The 17,296-nt window shown below is 47.9% G+C and overlaps 1 protein-coding gene across 1 annotated transcript in view; it reads right to left on the bottom strand.

Moving 5' to 3' along the window:
- Positions 1 to 17,296, bottom strand: part of NMNAT2 (nicotinamide nucleotide adenylyltransferase 2) — a 113,216-nt gene that overhangs the window by 80,647 nt on the left and 15,273 nt on the right. The gene's annotated exons all lie outside the window — the stretch shown is intronic.

The raw sequence follows: 17,296 nt of genomic DNA, 5'->3' as shown, positions 1-17,296 counted from the left end.
CTCTGTCCCCAGAGCCGGCACGATCCGGGCGTTCTACCATGTGTGCGCTTTCCCTCCTCTGTTCCCTAACGCGCCACTCGCTGTCCTCTGATCTGAACTCCAAGCACTTTGCACCCCCCCCCCCCATCGACTCTTCATAAATATCTGTGGGCAAGACCAGCGAACACATTAAAACACCATTCTCTTCTCAGACATACTGTGTGGATGCCACTTAATTGGATGTTTTCCGTTATGGGCTCATAATTCTCTTGTTCTGGCGTAACCACCAAATCCAGCCGCACCTCCGAGCCGGCAGCTCGCAGAGTGAGTGTACGAAATGGGGCAATTGAGCGAGCCGTGTCCCATTTATAACCTTGGTGCTCCACGTGGGCAGCGGGAGCTCTTCCACTGAAATGCACCGTCACCAGCCCCGGTCCTGGCAGCTGCCCAGCCACACACAGGGCACTGCTCCCGGCGCTGGCTCTGAGACCCCTTCTCACAGCGCCCCTGAGCCAAGTGACAGGTGCGCTCGACAAAGCTCTGCCCGGGCTTCGGGGACTCCCTGCAAACGGTGAGGGCTGGAGCATGGGAGAGCTCCCGTTTCTGGAGAATTTACTATGGGCTCTGTTCTAAGTGCTTAATGCACATCATTTCCCCTAAACCCTTGAGGAAGGTACTCTTTCTTTTATCATGGTGGTGAACTATCCATAATGTAAACATCCATGGTTAAGTTCTGTGGCATTAATGCATTCACACTGCTGTGCAACCATCACCACCATCCACCCCCGGAACTTTTTCATCTTCCCAAACTGAAGCCCTGTCCCTGTAAACAAACCAACCCCTCCTTCCCTCAGCCCCTGGCGACCACCAATCGACTCTCTGTGTCTGTGAATTCGACTCCTCTATGCATGAGAACAGTACTGTTATTATTGCCTGATACAATGAGTTAAAAACATGGCCTTCTATTATTGCCCTCTTTAAAGAAGAGGAAACACGCACAGACTGCTTAAGGAACTTACCCAAGGCGAGTACCCAAGGTACATACCCAGCTCACAAGCAGAAGACCTGGGACCACGTCTTCTGCGACGTGGAACAGAAGAGAGAATGGAAGTCCCTTTGAGGAAGAGATGGACACCTCATTTCCTCACTGCCTCATGCACCCTAGACACGCGGCTGGACCCAGACCACAGCGGAAGGGCGGCAAGGCCCTCTTCGGGCCCAGGACTCAGCGCAGGAGAAGCAGCCGCCGGGATGATCTGTGCCACTCGGTTCATCCCCTCCCGGCACATCCTGGCAGACAGACGCACGCACACACAGGGAGGCTGCAGTGACAAGAACCCAAGTTTTGGATTCAGACAGACGTGGGGTCCCGGCGCAGCTCTGAGACGTACTAACCGCCCGCTCCTGGGCAATTTGTCTGACCTTTTCTGGGTTCCCATTTCTTCTTCATTAACATGGGGATGATACGATCTACCTTACTGACGTGCTGAGAATAAGGGTTAAATGAAGCGAATTTGTTAAACCGCAGGGCACAGTGCCGGATGCAGAGCAGAAACTCAATCATCGTGAGCTCCTGTCCCCTTCATTCTCCACCTCCCCCCTCCTAAAACGAAAACCGAAAAACCTCCATGAACGTGCTGGAGCCTGGCCAGTCCTCGGCTGCCCCAGCTCCCAGGTGTGCTGGCCGCAGAGGATGGGGGAAGAGGAAGAGGTGTGGGGGAGGGGAAGGGCTTGCTAATCCTGAGGGAATGAAATCAAATGCCCAGGAAAGCACGAGCTGCCTCTTGCATCTCAAGGATTGGCAGGAAAACGAGAACAACGGGATGCTGGCAGGCTCACAGCGACACCGATGCTGTAAAACACCAGATCCCGGCCTGAATTTCTACCCGCTTGGCCGGCAGGCAGGCCGGACAGCCCCTGCAGGGCCCAGTGTGCTCTCCACTGGCTCCCCAGACCTCGCAGTGAGCTGGGCACACGAGGGGTGCTCGGTAGATGCCCACTGAGGGAGGGAGGGAGGGAGGGAGGGAGGGAGGAAGGGAGGGAGGGAATGCCAGCTGCTGGCCGCAGTGCCTAGCACATGTTTCTGCTTAGGAAGAGCAAACCACCTGGACAGATATTTCAGGGTGGATGCCCCACACCCTCCAAAAAATAGGAGTGGGGGGTTTAGTTGATGTTTTCAGCCACCACTGGGAGCATGAGACAAACTTCCTGAAACCATAAATTCAAGGAGTTTAAAAGGACTGAAACTCGGGTTTTCTGAGCTCTGCTGGGTCTGTGGCAGCCGGAGGGCCAGGAAAGGGGGAGCTGCTGTTTTCCCCGAATTTCTTCTTTCCTCTGCACGTGACTGCGGTGCACCTGAAACAAAAGGTGGGTGTGCATGCTCTGCCTGCTTCTTGGACAAGCACAGGGCAGCTCCAGGGGGACGCTGAAAAGGGTCAGGGCTCGGAAACACAGGCAGCTTCTCAGGGCACTAGGCTGCGGGCGCTGGCTGGTGAGAAAAGTTAGGAGAGAGGTATTGAGCAAACCAGAAAGACACAAACACAAAAAAGAAAGAAAAAAGGATGGCAGCCCTGGATGGGGTGGCTCAGCGGATTGAGTGCCAGCCCGAGAACCAAAGGGTCTCCGGTTCAATTCCCAGTCAGGGCACATGCCTGGGTTGCGGGCCAGGTTCCCAGTAGGGGGTGTGCGAGAGGCAACCACACATTGATGTTTCTTTCTTCGTCTTTCCCTCTCCCTTTCCCTCTGTCAATAAATAAATAAATAATAAATAAATAAATAAATAAATCTTTAAAGAAAAAGAAAGAAAGATGGCAGAAGCAGACCCAAAGACCATAGAGAAATGAGCTCCCCTACAGAAGGACAGGGAAGAAAATCAAAGGAGAGAAGGGAACGGCAAAGCTGGGGTGGTGGGGGTGCAGACTGAGCAAGGGAGTGACAGTGAGGCACCCAAGACAGGACTCAGAGTGAGGCAGAGAACAAGCCTTGGCCTTCAACACAGAGAATTAAGTAGCACCAGCCTGGGGGCCCCTGGTGTGGAAGAGCAGAGAGAGCTCCAGGTTCTTCCTGTTCTTCGAAATAAAACAGACCTTCAGTGAGGCTAAAAGTTCAGAACCTACAGCAGAATGGCCTGGTTCCTTGTTCCTCTCCTTCAAATGTTTTGTTTCAGCAAACAGCAAAATGCCCCCTCCCTTCTATGTAACGACTAGGTCATTTCCAAGGAGAGTTTGGAAGTCAAAACCTAGCAGAGGAGTCCTGGAAAAAGACCAAGCTGAACAGCCGGGTTTGAAGGGACGCTGGTGGCATAGGGACAAGACACTCTAGGACCCCAAAAAGAATGTGGCCCTGATGCCACCTGAGCACCTCAGCCCAGGAAAGGGGACAGGAAGGGACACCAAAGGTTAATCCCCTGTGTTCTAGAGCGGGGAGAGACCCTCCATGGATGATGCTCCTTTGTGAACCAGAGGGCACAAATGTCTTTCAACCTATGGGGTTCACATGGAAGGTACAGGCCCCCCGGGGAGGCCGTAGGGTCCAGGCCGAGATGTCCCATTCGTGGAGCTGACGGACTGTATGTAAACAGAGCTATTGGGCCAGAGCGCTTGGGTACTGAGGTCAGTGCGAGGGGCCCGGGCCATTCCCTCCACCGAGACTAGCTTCTCTGTTCTCCCCACTGTGCTCTGCAAACTGGTTTCCTGGCAATCCTCGACAGGCAGATGCAGGCCAGGCCACATTGCCAGTTAGAGTGACTGGCTCTGTTTAAAAGTGAGCACTCTCCATGTGCGGCAGGTACCACCTGTGGGGCCTGATTGCAAAGGGGCCCTTTACATGGGCTGAACGCACCGCCAGATTCTCGTCCCCTCTCCTCCCCCCAGGGACCCCGTGGAGAGGGAATGAGCACGGATGTGTCGGAGGCTGCCTGTCCTGGGACAGGCCTGCATCGGGCCGGGTCCCCTTGACCTCTTCTGTGATGACTGCTGGGGGAAAAGCTTCAGAACATCCACGAGGTTCCAGAGTCATGGAGGAAAGAACAAGTGTTCGCAGCAAGGGTCGGCTTATCCTCAGGCCTCTGCCGTCTGTTGTAAGGTAGCTGGGTTTTCCTCTTTACTAATAACAAGGAGGAACTACCTTTAGTTAAGTGTCTACTACATTTCATTTTGCTAAACCCATTTCATATGTTATTTCATAAAACCTTTATGCAGTATTCCAGGTATTAGCTGTTATTGTCCCCAAATTATAGGCATGGAAACTACAGTTCAGAGAACTTATGTAGAGCTTCCTCAGCTCGTGGGTTTAGGGAGGAGGGTCTGAACCAGTTCTACCCCCACTAAGCCCACACTCTTAACCAGTCAGCTGCTACCATTTAGGAATTTTAACAAGCAGCATCGATGACATTTTTTTAAAAGGGCATCGACAGCAAAGATGGATTTCAGGGCTCTGTTTGCATTGCCCTGGCCCCAGGCAACCTCCCCCAGGCAATTCCACATCGGCCACCTGCCCTCACAAGGCCGCAGCCTCCTTCTCCCTTGGAAAGAGCCTCCTTCTCCCTGGAAAGAGCCTCTCTCCGCCCTCTTGGTGGGGGTGGGGGGGTCCTCTGTTTAAACTAGGCCAGAGTCACAATCATTCATTCCTGAAGGGGCTGTGATTCACATCTGAGCTTTGCAAAGACGGTGTTGGTTTAATTTAAAGGGGAGAGGAAAGCAAAACAAATGCTCACAGGCTGGCAGATGTCTCCAGACCTTAATTTGCATTGGCTTTGCTTTCAGAGCATTTGATTTGTTCTCTTATTTTCAAACTGTGTGGTCCCACATACAAGGAAAATAGACTTGCTTAATCTGGATCCTGTGATTTCATTGTGTGTTGATGTCAATATTGGGTAAATGAGGGGTGTGCTAAGAGAGGAACATCAGATGGGTTTCCATCCTCCTTCTAGGAAGATGAACGAGAGTCGTCACGCCCCAAACATCTACAGGCTTCGCCATCCTTCAGATCTCCAGGGCTGACCGTCAAGCTCCGTGTCACTTCCCCAGGTCCTCCGGAGGAGCCAGCTCACCTTGATACAAATGCAGTCAGGAGAGCAGAGTCCCCTCCCTAAAAGTAGGATGCCTGTTGCTGTTGCCCCCGTGTGGTTAAACACACCCTGCGTTTAAAGTGCTGTCAATTGCCAACCGGCAGTTTCAGAAGAGGGAGGCATTCCAGCCTGGTTTTCCCCTGACCTTCCAGAACTGGGAGCAGGAAGCCACTGAAGACAATTGCCCAGGTTCCCTAATTCATGTCCCTGCCCTGGGTCGGCCTTGCCTCTCTGTTGTCCTCTTTTGTCCTCCAGAGAATGGCAGAGACACCACGATCACACCACCTATTTAAAATTCTTCAGCATCAGCCCCCCAAAATGAATCAACAAAATAATGATACCCCTTGTCTGATGCTGCCATGTACTTGTCCAATCACTGGACAAGTATTTACTGAGTACCTGCTCTGCGCCAGCACAGGCTGACTCTGGCCTGCCTCCCCAGTCAGATGTGCCCCCCATCCCCTCCCCTCCCCTCCCTGCACACCGCTCTCTGCTTTCACTCCATCACTTTCTGTTTCCTGATCCCTCCCCTATGCCTTTGCCCAGGCTGTTCCCTGTTGGCAAATTCCCCTCCCCCACACCCACACATCCAAGTCCTACCCAGCCTCCAGGACAACTCAAGGGCACTTTCTGTATGAAGCCTTCCCAGGTTTCCCCAGGTCAGCACTAATCACTTCTCTGGCCACCTGCCACTCCGTCATCCCCAGGAAGACACAGCTGTTCCCATCTCGGGGCTCCTTGAACCGCGTGCTCTCTCTGCACGCCTGGTATTTCTTTACGCCCGGGTAGTACTATCTCTTCACTTCCATCCATCAAAGCAAAGCTCATGCTTACTCCCCTCCTTCGACTTTTAGTGCAAACCCCAGCAGCCGCTCAGAGTATTTGTGAGCGAACGGGCCCAGGAACACTTGCTGCTCTGTTCCCGCGGCAGTCATTAGATGGGTGATCACACTCTGCTTAGTAGTATAAATACCTGCGTACGTGATTATTATAAACCACCTAAGGGGAGAACCCTTGTTTAATGTACCCTTTTATGTCCCATGGCATCCAAAACAGACACCCCTTGCTCGGAGCGGGCACTCAGTAAAGGACACGAAGATGAAAGGGAACGAAGTGAACCCCATCCTCCCAGGCGGGCTTAGGGGGGCAGCGGGAGAGAACCTGAGCGGTCGGTGCTGGACAGCACGGGCAGGCCTGCGTGTCAGTGCCATTTGGCTGACATTTATTAGTCACATGCACACACGCACACACACACACACACACTAGCCATGCAGATAAAATTAATGTGTTCATGTAATAGTTAGAGTATTATAATTATTTTAATAATAAATATTAACTAGTATTATTAGCTGAGCACCTATGAAGTGCACCACATATGAGGGTCAAGTGAAAAATGCAAAGGTGACTGTGACGTGGTCTTGCTCTCCAGGAAGTCACAACAAAAACACAGAAGACAGAACCACACCCACCGCAGCTGCGCCCCACAGCAGCCCACGGGCGCTAGCGAGGCTGAGCGAGGTTTGTGCTGGTTCACAGCCAGACATCTAGGGGTTGTGATGATAAACATGGCGGGGGGGATGAAGTTCACTCTACTGAGTTTTTCAAAGGGTTAAATCTATTCCAAGTAAAGGATTGTTCACTATTTCCAGAGCATATGCCTTTATACTTTGGGCAGGGGAGGCATTAAATGTCTTTTCATATTGAAATCATGTGAGGGGAAATTTGGTGCTTTTTGATCTGAAACATACACAGTGGAGAACCTAATGTTTATCCTCCCAATCACTTTTTTGCTTTGACTTTGCGGTCCCGTGAAATCCAAACCCGAGTTCCACCGTTCCTCCGTATCGAACTTGATGACCTTGAAGATGCATCTGACTGTGTGGTGGGTAAAGACAAGCCGTGGGAGATGTTTCCCCAAAAATACCACGGCCCAGTCTCCAGGGGCCCGCAGCCCCCTCTGTGCTGAGGCAGAGGGGCCGTCTCCTTAAGCTTAAGAACTACTCAGTCGATTGTCAATAACGAGGCTCTCTGTGCAGATACCTCCCTCCAGGAGCCCCCAGCGAGGCCTTCGAGGAAAGACCAGGGAGAAATCCCCGGTGGTGCTGGCTGGGCCGAGGAGCGAAAGCCCCTACTGAAACGCCCCTTCTCTCCCCTCCTCCTCTTGCCTGAGGAAGGAAACATGCAGCAGGAGGGACACAGGACAAAAGTCTGAGGGCACTGGTGAAAACTCACTGAGGTCGGGCTAAGGAAATGAGGGGAGAAAAAAGGAAAACGCTACCTCTGGCGGAGGGAGAGAAATGCAGGCTTATCACAGCATCACATTTGGGAAAGGGATGATAACACACGAGAAAGCCACACCCTGGAGTCCCAGACTAACAGTGACTCTCTTTAGCTGAGGCTAAGCAGAACACCAGAGAATGACCCTCCCCACACCCACCTCCTCCAGCCTAGCAAGCATCAAGTAAGAATAATGCTGGACCACGGCTGGGGGAGCTGCAGGAGGCAGGTTCTCTCTGGGTAGCGGTGCAAACGGAGACTCACATCCAGGCAGGGAGATTCAAAGTCAAGGAGAAGACAGACATTGACAAAAACCCTCTTGCAAAATCAGTCCACACCATAAGCACAAATTATCATTAGAGCCATGTGAGGCCTTGGTGCACTAAAGGCAACCATGGCAACAACAAGCTTCAGGCCCAGCCAACCTTTTACCTAGATTAACATAATGAACTCCCCAATACTAAAGGTCTACCAAAAGTCAAGGTGTGCTCATCTTCAAGCATAAAAAAACGTAAGAACTGATTTCATTATCTACTGTATTGTGCATGTTTGGCTTTTTACAAGAAACACACACACACACACACACACGAACAAAGCATACAAAAAAGCAAATAAAAACATATCCTGAAAGGAAAAAGCAACCATTAGAATCAGATTCATAAATGATTCGGATGTTGGAGCTATCAGATTAGGAATTTAAAATAACAACAACTGATATGTTAAAGCTCTAATGGAAAGAGCGAACAATGAAAGATAATTTCATCCAAGAGTTCAAAACTGCAAGAAATAATCTAATGAAAACAGCAGACCTCAAAAACACAGGGAGAGATAAAGAATATCAGTGGGCTGAGCAGTAGACTTGGCATAAGTAAAGGAACAATCAGTACATCAGTGAACTTAAAACTACATTAATAGAAATTATCAAAACTGAAACACAAAAGAGCAAAGCAAACAAACAACAACAGACAAGAGAATCTGAGAGATGTGAGACAATATTAAGGACACAGTATGGAATACATGTGTGTTTTGCCCTGACCAGTGTGGCTCAGCTGATTGGGTGACATCCCACAAGGCAAAAGATAACCGGTTCAATTCCCAGTCAGGGCACAGGTCTGGGCTGTGGGCCCAGTCCCCAGGTGGGGTGCATGCGAGAGGCAATTGACTGATGTTTCTCTCACGCACAGATGCTTCTCCCCCTCTCTCTCCCCCTCCCTTCCCCTCTCTAAAAATAAGGAAATAAAATCTCAACTATATGTAACATGTGTGTTTTAAATTCATAAAAAAGGGGGAAAAGAGAATAGGCAAAAGAAATATTTGAAAAAATAACAACCAGGAATTTTCCAAAATTAGTGAAAGACACCAAACTACAACAAATCCAAGAAGCTCGAAGTGTAACATCTGCAGGCACTCAGAAAAGACACATTGCCCGCGGGAACAATGCCAGGAGTTACAGCGGACTCATTGTCAGAACCATTTAAAGCAGACGGAGTGCTATTTTGAAAGTGCTGAGAGAGAAAAAAAATGTGTGTGTGTGCGTGTGTGTGTGTGTGTATTTCAACCTTTAATTCTATACCCAGCAGAAATAGTTTTCAAAAGAGAGGGAGAAATAAAGACTTTCTCAGACAAACAAAATTTAGGGAATGTACTACTAACGGATCCATTCCACAGGGAACATTAAAGAAAGCCTTCAGGCAGAAGCAGTATAACGCAGGTGAGAAAACTGAATCGACGTGAAGAAATGAACGAGGAAAAATCATTTTTTCTTATTTTTAATTTCCCTAAAAGATCCCTGACTGTGTAAAGCAAAAAGAGTAATAATGTGTTATACGTTCTCAGCATAGGTAAAGTAAAATACATAAAAATATATATATATAACAACCATGACACAAAGGATGAGAAGGCGAAATTAGGAATATACTGTACAAGGTCTTTACATATCCCTTGAAGTAGTATATTATTTTATTTATTTTTAGCATAATATTATTTTAAAATAGACTCAGATTGTTTCTCAATGTGTATTACAGGCCCTAAAATAATCACTGATATAAATAGTAAGTCACTACAAAAATAAAAATAGAATCACAAAAAGAATCTTAATTAAACTCGGAGATGGCAGAAAAATAGAATATAAGCAAAAACCACTGGAATGAATAGAAATCAAGAAGCAAGATGGCAAGTTGTTTTTTTTAACATTTTTAAAATTTATTTTTAGAGAGATGGGGAAGGGAGGGAGGAAGAAAGAGAGGGAGTGAAACATCAGTGTGTGGTTGCCTCTAGCACACCCCCTACTGGGGACCTGGCCTGCAACCCAGGCATGTGCCCTGACTGGGAATCAAACCGGCGATGCTTTGGTTCACAGGCCCTGTGCTCAATCCACTGAGCTACACCAGCCAGGGCGCAAGATAGTAAGTTTTAATCCAGCCCCATCAGTAATCGTTTTAAACGTGAATGATTCAGACATACCAGTTAAACAACCCATATTGTCAGATTAATTTTTTTAAAAAAGACCCAATTCTACACTATCTTTAAGAACCCCACTTTTGACATGAAAACGTAGATAGGTGAAAAGTAAGAGAACGGGACAAAATGAACATGCAAATACTAACTAAAAGAAAGCTGTAGTAGCTATATCAATTTCACGCAAAGTGGACTTCAGCCTCAGGAATATTATCAGGGGTAAAGAGAGGGGGAAAGGGTTGCAGGAACCTGGCCCACAACCCAGGCATGTGCCCCACCCAGGAATCGAACCGGCATCCCTTCGGTTGGCAGGCCTGCACTCAATCCACTGAGCCACACCAGCCAGGGCTCTATAGTCATTTTAAACATTATTTCCTAATCTAGCCAAACCATTAAAAAGTCGTGCACTTGAACTACATGCACTATTTTGGTCCCTTATGGAACTGTTTGCTTAACTGCACTTTGATGTTCTGCCAGCAACTTGAACTAAGAGACGTTGTAAGAAACAGCCCCATAAAACCCCTTATTGGTTTTAATATAGGGTTACTGTTAAGAAAGCCGTCCTTTAAATCACAGCGTTCTCTTCATTTCATAAGGGTCCACGAGAGAGATGTTCTACTCTGGTTTCGGAACTAGGAAAAATCTCCATTTCTCTGGTTACAATTCTCTACATCCTTTGGCTGCTGGGAAATTTGCTCCGAGGCAAATGTTTAGCCCATGGAAATTCATGACATCTATTTTTAATACTAACTTTACCCCTGGCTTTACTTATTTCCCCATCCGAATTGTCCTTTCATCCCAATTTTCCTATCTGTTTAATTTTATTCTGCTAGGCTCTTACTGTATTTGTCTTTTAAAATCAATGCGCACGCAAGAAAATAAAACCATCTGAAATGTACCTGCTCAATGAGTTTTGACAAATGTCGCCATGTCATTTTTGTTAGCCCTCTAAAAGCCATTTTGACATGAGCAACGTTCAAAAGAAGTATTGCAAGGCAGTCTGTGCTATACATCATCAAGGAGATGTAAACAGGTTACTAGGGGAACATGAGAGGGTGAAAAATTCAGACTGGTAGTGCCGTGGGGCACAGGGATCTTGGTGGAAAACTCCCATTTTTAAAAGTAATATCTCGCCTTATACTTAAAGATGGAAATTTGACAGAGTAGCAGGAGAGCTCATTTGCAAAAGGAAATGTCACAAGTAAAAGAATGAAGCAGGAGATAAAGGTCGGTTTGGCTAAAGCAGGTGAGCAGGAGAGAAATACGGGGAAAGGAGCCTCTGGTCCTGTTGCGGGAGGTTCCGAAAAGCCAAGGGCTGTCCCCTTACACTGCCGTGCAGGCCAGAGGGAGCCATCAAGGTTCTCAGCAGAGGAGAAACGTAATTAGAAAGATGGATCTGGAAGCAGCGTGCGGACGGCGGAGCGGGGGGAGGGTGCTGGGACTGGAGGCTTCTTCTACGGTCCAGGGGAGAGATCAGGAGGAGCCTGGCCAACCACTAGGAGAAAGAGAGCGATGAAATGCGATGCCCTGTGATGGGAACTCTCTCAGAAGGGTAAAAGGATGCATTGTGAGGATGAGTGAGAGAGAGATTGATTATGCAGATGACCCAAGGGATAGGCAGCTCCATCATTCCTGTTCCTGGTCACAGATTGACAGACCTGGGCTCTTCTCTCTCCCAGCCTCTGCAAGTAGAGAAAGTACCAGTTACCAACCCCAAACTAAGCCCTACTTTGCCGGAGCAGGGATGGCGATAAGGGCAGAGAAGGTGAAGTGGGGAGGAAACCCAATGAGGGCTGGCCTTGGCGTTCAGGTCCCTGCAGCTAACCAGAGCCCACAGCATACCTAATAATAATACCTCCCTTGACGATAAGTAAAATGATAATGACTACTTAAAATAACAGTTACTCTGTGTGAGGCACTGTTGTAAGCACATCACATGTTTTAACTCATTGCTCCTTACAGAATTCCTATGAGGAGGAGCTATTATACACCCATTTAACAGACGAGAGAATTGAGGCACAGAGGCAACAAGTCTTGCTCCAGATCTCATAGCTGGTGAATGGCAGAACCGAGATTCAAACCAGGCCCCTGATTCCAGGCTCTGTGCCACTCTGCCCTAAAGCCGGTTGTTCTGGACCCTGTAATGATTCCCCGCCCAGCAAGTGTCTCTCACCACCTAGAGGCAGGAGGCTCTGATATTCCTGGCTGAGAGAATCACACAAACGCAAAGGAAGGCATTGGAGATGCCTGGTGTGCCAGCATGTGTGGTGTGGTTAGTGCCATCAGTCACCAGGCGTGACGGAGCAGAGTGTGGGGTGGGGTGTTGTACATAAACTGTGGCCAGGACCACTGCAAGATACGGAAGAGATGCAACAAAAAGTATTATGAAATCAATGCCCACAGGTATATGTATATACGTGTGTAAGTGTGCCTGTGCATGTGGGAACTGTGAGCTGTTGAGGGTGGGTGAGGTTGGCTGAGGCAATGGCCAACAACCCACAGATGTCTGAGATTCCTGGGAAACCATTCAGCAGCTACCCAAACCTAAAGGTACACCTATGGAAGACACCCTTGGAAGGAGGTGGGCAAAGATCTAGTGGAGATAAAATAAACTCAACGCAGATTACCAGTCTGCAGATATGCTGAGCTGGCACATATTCTGTGAGGGCAGGGGTGTGGCCTGGGACCATCACAAAACCAAAGTCATGTGACATAAAGAAACAGAGCTCCCTGGCTGGTGTGGTTCAGTGGATTGAGTGCCGGCTTGTGAACTGCAGGGTCGCTGGTTCGATTCCCAGTCAGGACATATGCCTGAGTTTTGGGCCGTCCTTCCCTGGGTGGGGGCATGTGAGAGGCAAGGGATCGATGTATCTCTTGCACACTGATGTTTCTCTCCCTCTCTTTCTCCCTCTCTTCCTCTCTCTCTAAAAATAAATAAATATAATCTTCAAAAAAAGAAAAGAAAAGAAACAGACTGAGCCTGGATTTTCCTTTCCCCCAGAAAAGCCTCCACACTGTAGCTGTAGGCTCCTTTCATCACCTCTTGTATGAGATTCGGCCACCCATACATTCAGGCGACAGATGGGGACTGTCTCGATGTGTGTACATAGTTAGAATCAACAAACACTGGAGTCTGCATATGGCATCGTTTGAAATGTGTACCGGCTTGCTAAGATATTGGAGTGATTCCTTATCACAGGAGAATGGGTGGCACTTCTCCGTCCATTCATTCATAAAGGCATTGTGTCAGGGACTGAGGTAGCGAACGGGACAGCCTCTGCCCCTGAGACACCCTGGTGTCTAGTTAGAGTAACGGCTGCACTGGAGGCCAATCCGTGGGGGCCCCGAGGGGTGAGTGCTGGATGCTGAGAGCACAGGAAGGCACCGAGCCACTATGCCAGGGAAGCTCTGGGGAGGAAGGGCCCTACCAGCTGCCTACTGGAGGGCCTATGCTAAGGAATGAAAATCTTTGGTGTTCCTTTTCGGTTTGTTGGTCTAACTCTACTGTAGCGTGTTGTTACCTAAAGGACTATCTTTTCAGCAAAACTGTGCTCAGCTAGAAAAAAAACCCAGGGTGTGAGCAAAGGAATGACAAAACCAGACGTCATCAATGGGGGAGACGAGACCACATATATCTAAACATGATGTGTCCAAAAATACCCCTCAGGAAAGAAAGGGCCATTCTTGCAAAGTCTCTAAAATATTCTGACATGCCCTTCAGTTACTTTGTTTTAAACAGCAGTGTGCTGTTGGGAGAAGTTTTATTTACCTAAAACGTCTGTGCTAACTTTTGGTGCTTCTCGAAAACATCCAATGAAATTGGCCAAAAGCGAGGCAAAGAAATTCAACACAAATGTAATAATTATTCCTAGGACGTAACCTCACAATAGCAAGGGCTGGAGATTGTATACAAGCTTTTTAAAGAACACTTTTTAAAAGCAATGCAGTTGTTTTGAATATTATTTCTTCATAGCTGAGGCAATACTATATTTATATAATTATGTAGCCTGCCTTTTACACTTGACATTATTGTGTCAGTATTTTTCACAAAATTAAAAATTCTTTAACAATAAAAATAGCCATCAAGTGCGACGTTATTTTGAAGATAATAAATAGCTAGCTGCAGGAAAATGAAAAATCAAAATGATGCTTGCATTATGTGGATGGATGCTTGCAGTTTGCAATAAAATTTTATTATACACAGACACAAAAAGGGCTTTGTGTCAAACAACTTAGGCTAATGTGAATATACTGTGCTCTGGAAAACTATTAGATGACTCAAAAATGCACTTCAGTAATGACGGAGACATTGACGTTGAAAATGCCTGTGAGAAATTTGAATAAAACTGATGAAACATGAAGAAAGGCAATATTTACAAATTAATATAGTATTTTGTAGAGTATATAAGTTGAAATCTTCAAGAGTAAATTATATACATAAATTGCATGCTATTTTAAATGGCATCATAGCCCTAAAAGTTTATATGCATATATATACACATACATGTATATATGTGATATGTATGTATGTGTGTGTGTGTGTGTGTGTGTGTGTGTGAAATGGAAGATCCCTATCTATTTTTTGTATCTTCTTATTGAAAAAATATGGAATAACCTGGTTTGGAATACATACTGTACATAATTAACTTAGATTTTCTTGCCCAATCCTTGCGGAATATCTAATAGAGATACCACTAGTACAAAAATTGGGTAACTCAAGAAATTCCACTAGCCTTCGGTCATTTATTATCAGGGTAAACAGCCCTCACACCGTTCCAGCTATATGACAGCAGAGAACAAATCTGGATCCCTAAAATCCACACACGGTCGGTCCCCATTGGTCTATAAAGTCCAACACCAGCAACCTTAACATTGACCTGCCTCCACAATTTGTCAATGGACTGCCATGTTTCCACACCTGTGGCCTTAACCTCCTGTTCCCATTGTTTGGGCAGATCAACCTCCCGCAAGCCAGTGCTGGCCCCCAGCGCCCCGCTTCCCCCTTATGCTCCTGCCATTTCCAATGTCTGCATCGTTCCCCATTTCTGAGGCCCATCTCAACCCCTGCTGCACTGTTGTTCCCTGTGTCTCGGGTGAAAGTAGGTGTCTTTTTTGTGAACCCAAAGTCAAGGGCCAAGGGCTCCGTAGGGACAGCCTTTCTGCTCAGGTGCGGGTGGGAAGTCGATTCTCAGCACAGGTGGTCTTGAGAATGAGTGCAGTCGTTCCTAATAATAATAATAATAATAATAATAATAATAATAAATACTTAGATGACACCAGAATACTAACTGCTGGCTCTAACTCAAAATTCGCAATGTGCCGGGCACTCTTCTAATTACTTTACATAAATTAACTCATGTGATCTTCACAAGAACCCCATGAAGCAGGCACAATGGTATCCACAGTTAGAGATAAGAAAGCTACAGCCCAGTTTAAGCGTCTTACTCAAGGTGTCCAGGGGGACAGGTATAGGTGGCAGAGATGAGAAACCAGGCCCTAACATTATGCTTTCCCACGAGAGAAAAAGAGACCGGCTGTGAGCAAGGAGACGGGCCGGTAAACGGAGCGACACGGAGACACTCACGCTTAGGCGGGGGAGGCACGGCTCAGACATCAGGTGGGAAGGGACATAGCAACCTGAGGGCACGGGGTGGAGTCCACCTGGACTGCTTTTTCCCCACTCAGGACCAACGTTCACATCCTAAAGAGATGCACTCCTGCCCACTGCCTTGGAAGGTTCATAGCATTTTAGGTATCACATCACTTTTTAAATGACTAATAACCAGACGCTCCTCGGAGGTCATTGTTCAGTTCACGTACTACAGTATCTAGACCTGGACTTCGCACACGTGCCAACTAATCAAACATCGTAAACCATTAGTTCTCAGCTCCGTGGGCTCTTTTTGATTAATGCAGACACGCATTAAAGATATTTTAGGGAGAGTCCTACCAACACTTTAAATATAATTCTCTGTTGTATCTTTTTCCCCTTTATAACTCTTTTTGTTAGGTTTTTGATTGTCTGTGTCCCCCAGCTGGCATATAAGCTACATATGGGCAGAGACTTCATTTCTGTTTATCGCTGCATTTCTGGCACCGTCGAACAATGCCTGTCAGAGGAAGCAGCCAGTAAATATTCATGAAGTGACTGTGTGAAAAAGAACGGTCTTTGAAAACGCTCGCCAGACCCTGGCGGGCAGCCTTTCCCCTTCAGTTGGGCCCAAGTGAGGGTGTCGGGGCTACGGCACCCCCCTGAAAGCAGGCTCAGGCCTTGAAGCACAAGAAGAGAGGGTTTTGCTGGCGGGGCTGGGAAGATGGAGAGAAGCCACCTCGCACAGGCCACACAGCACGTTGCTCCTTCCCAGATCTCCACTGAGCATCTCTCTCCACCGTGGGCCCCTGGCCCACCAGCTGGTCACTTCTCTACCCTCCCATGCAGCCCCCTCCTCCAGCACTGCAGGCCCCCAACTGTTCTGCCTCCTGGATCTCTAGGCATCTCCCCCGTGGCCCTGAGCAATGTACAGTCCCTGGCTTACCTCCTCACATCCACGGTCCCTATTGAGCAAAGGACCCGCCCTTGGGAGCCATTGTTTCAGAAGGAAACATGGGTATGAGAAAATACATTTTCTCTTTTATGACTCTTTTTCATTTCTCTTACACACAAAAGATTTTGAATCCACGTTTTCCTATTTTATAATGGCAGGACCTCAGTCAAATTACATAACCTCTTTACCACCTGGACCTTCTCCTCTTGGAAACGTGGAGGTAAAACGGACTTGGCAGGGCTGTTTTGAGAATTAAATGGGACATCATTGACAAAAGCACTTGGTGCACAGTAGGTCTTAAAGAAAATGTTACTTCTCTTTTTTTCTTGGAGTAAACTCCCAACTACCCCCAAGAGCCCATGAACCGAGGAGAACTGAGGTTTTCCAGAATAGTGCAATTGGAGCACTTTGCCACTGGGAACGTGGTTTCTGTGGTCCCAGGGACCTGGAAGGCAGGGATGGCACAGGGCGGCTCCTGAGGGCAGCCGGGGTGCGGGGAGGTTGGGGACACTGCTGCTTTCCTCGTGTGTGCTGCTTCTCCGTCAGAGCCAACTGACGAGGCTGAGCTGCCTGCCCATCGGTGTAGGAGCAGCTGCCCAGGAATGCGCATGGCGCCCGCCAGCCAGCACGGGAAGGGAGATGGGCTGGTCTGAACCACCAGAAGGAACACGCTTTAGAGTTGATAGTGAGAAAATGTCACGTACCAACATCGGGTTCCGTTCCCCCTCCACTCCTGTCACCACTCCCTCAGTCCTCAGTTTCCTTATTGCAAGGTGGCTGGGCGGGAGATGGCACCCCGCCGGCTTCACGGGTAGAGTGTCAAACACCTAGGAGCCATCTCGGCACGCTGTGATTGCCAGCTGGTGCACCGTCATTCCTCACAAAGACTTGTTCGCTGCTTGATTTGAATGGCAGCGATACAAATTATACTTAAAACCAAAATTGAAGGCTCTTGGCTGCCACCTAAAAG

The sequence above is a fragment of the Phyllostomus discolor genome, chromosome 14, assembly GCF_004126475.2.
Source record: "Phyllostomus discolor isolate MPI-MPIP mPhyDis1 chromosome 14, mPhyDis1.pri.v3, whole genome shotgun sequence".
In the NCBI taxonomy this organism is placed as follows: Eukaryota; Metazoa; Chordata; class Mammalia; order Chiroptera; family Phyllostomidae; genus Phyllostomus; species Phyllostomus discolor.
The sequence above is the reverse complement of the archived record's forward strand: the minus strand, read 5'-3'. Positions and strand labels throughout refer to the sequence as shown.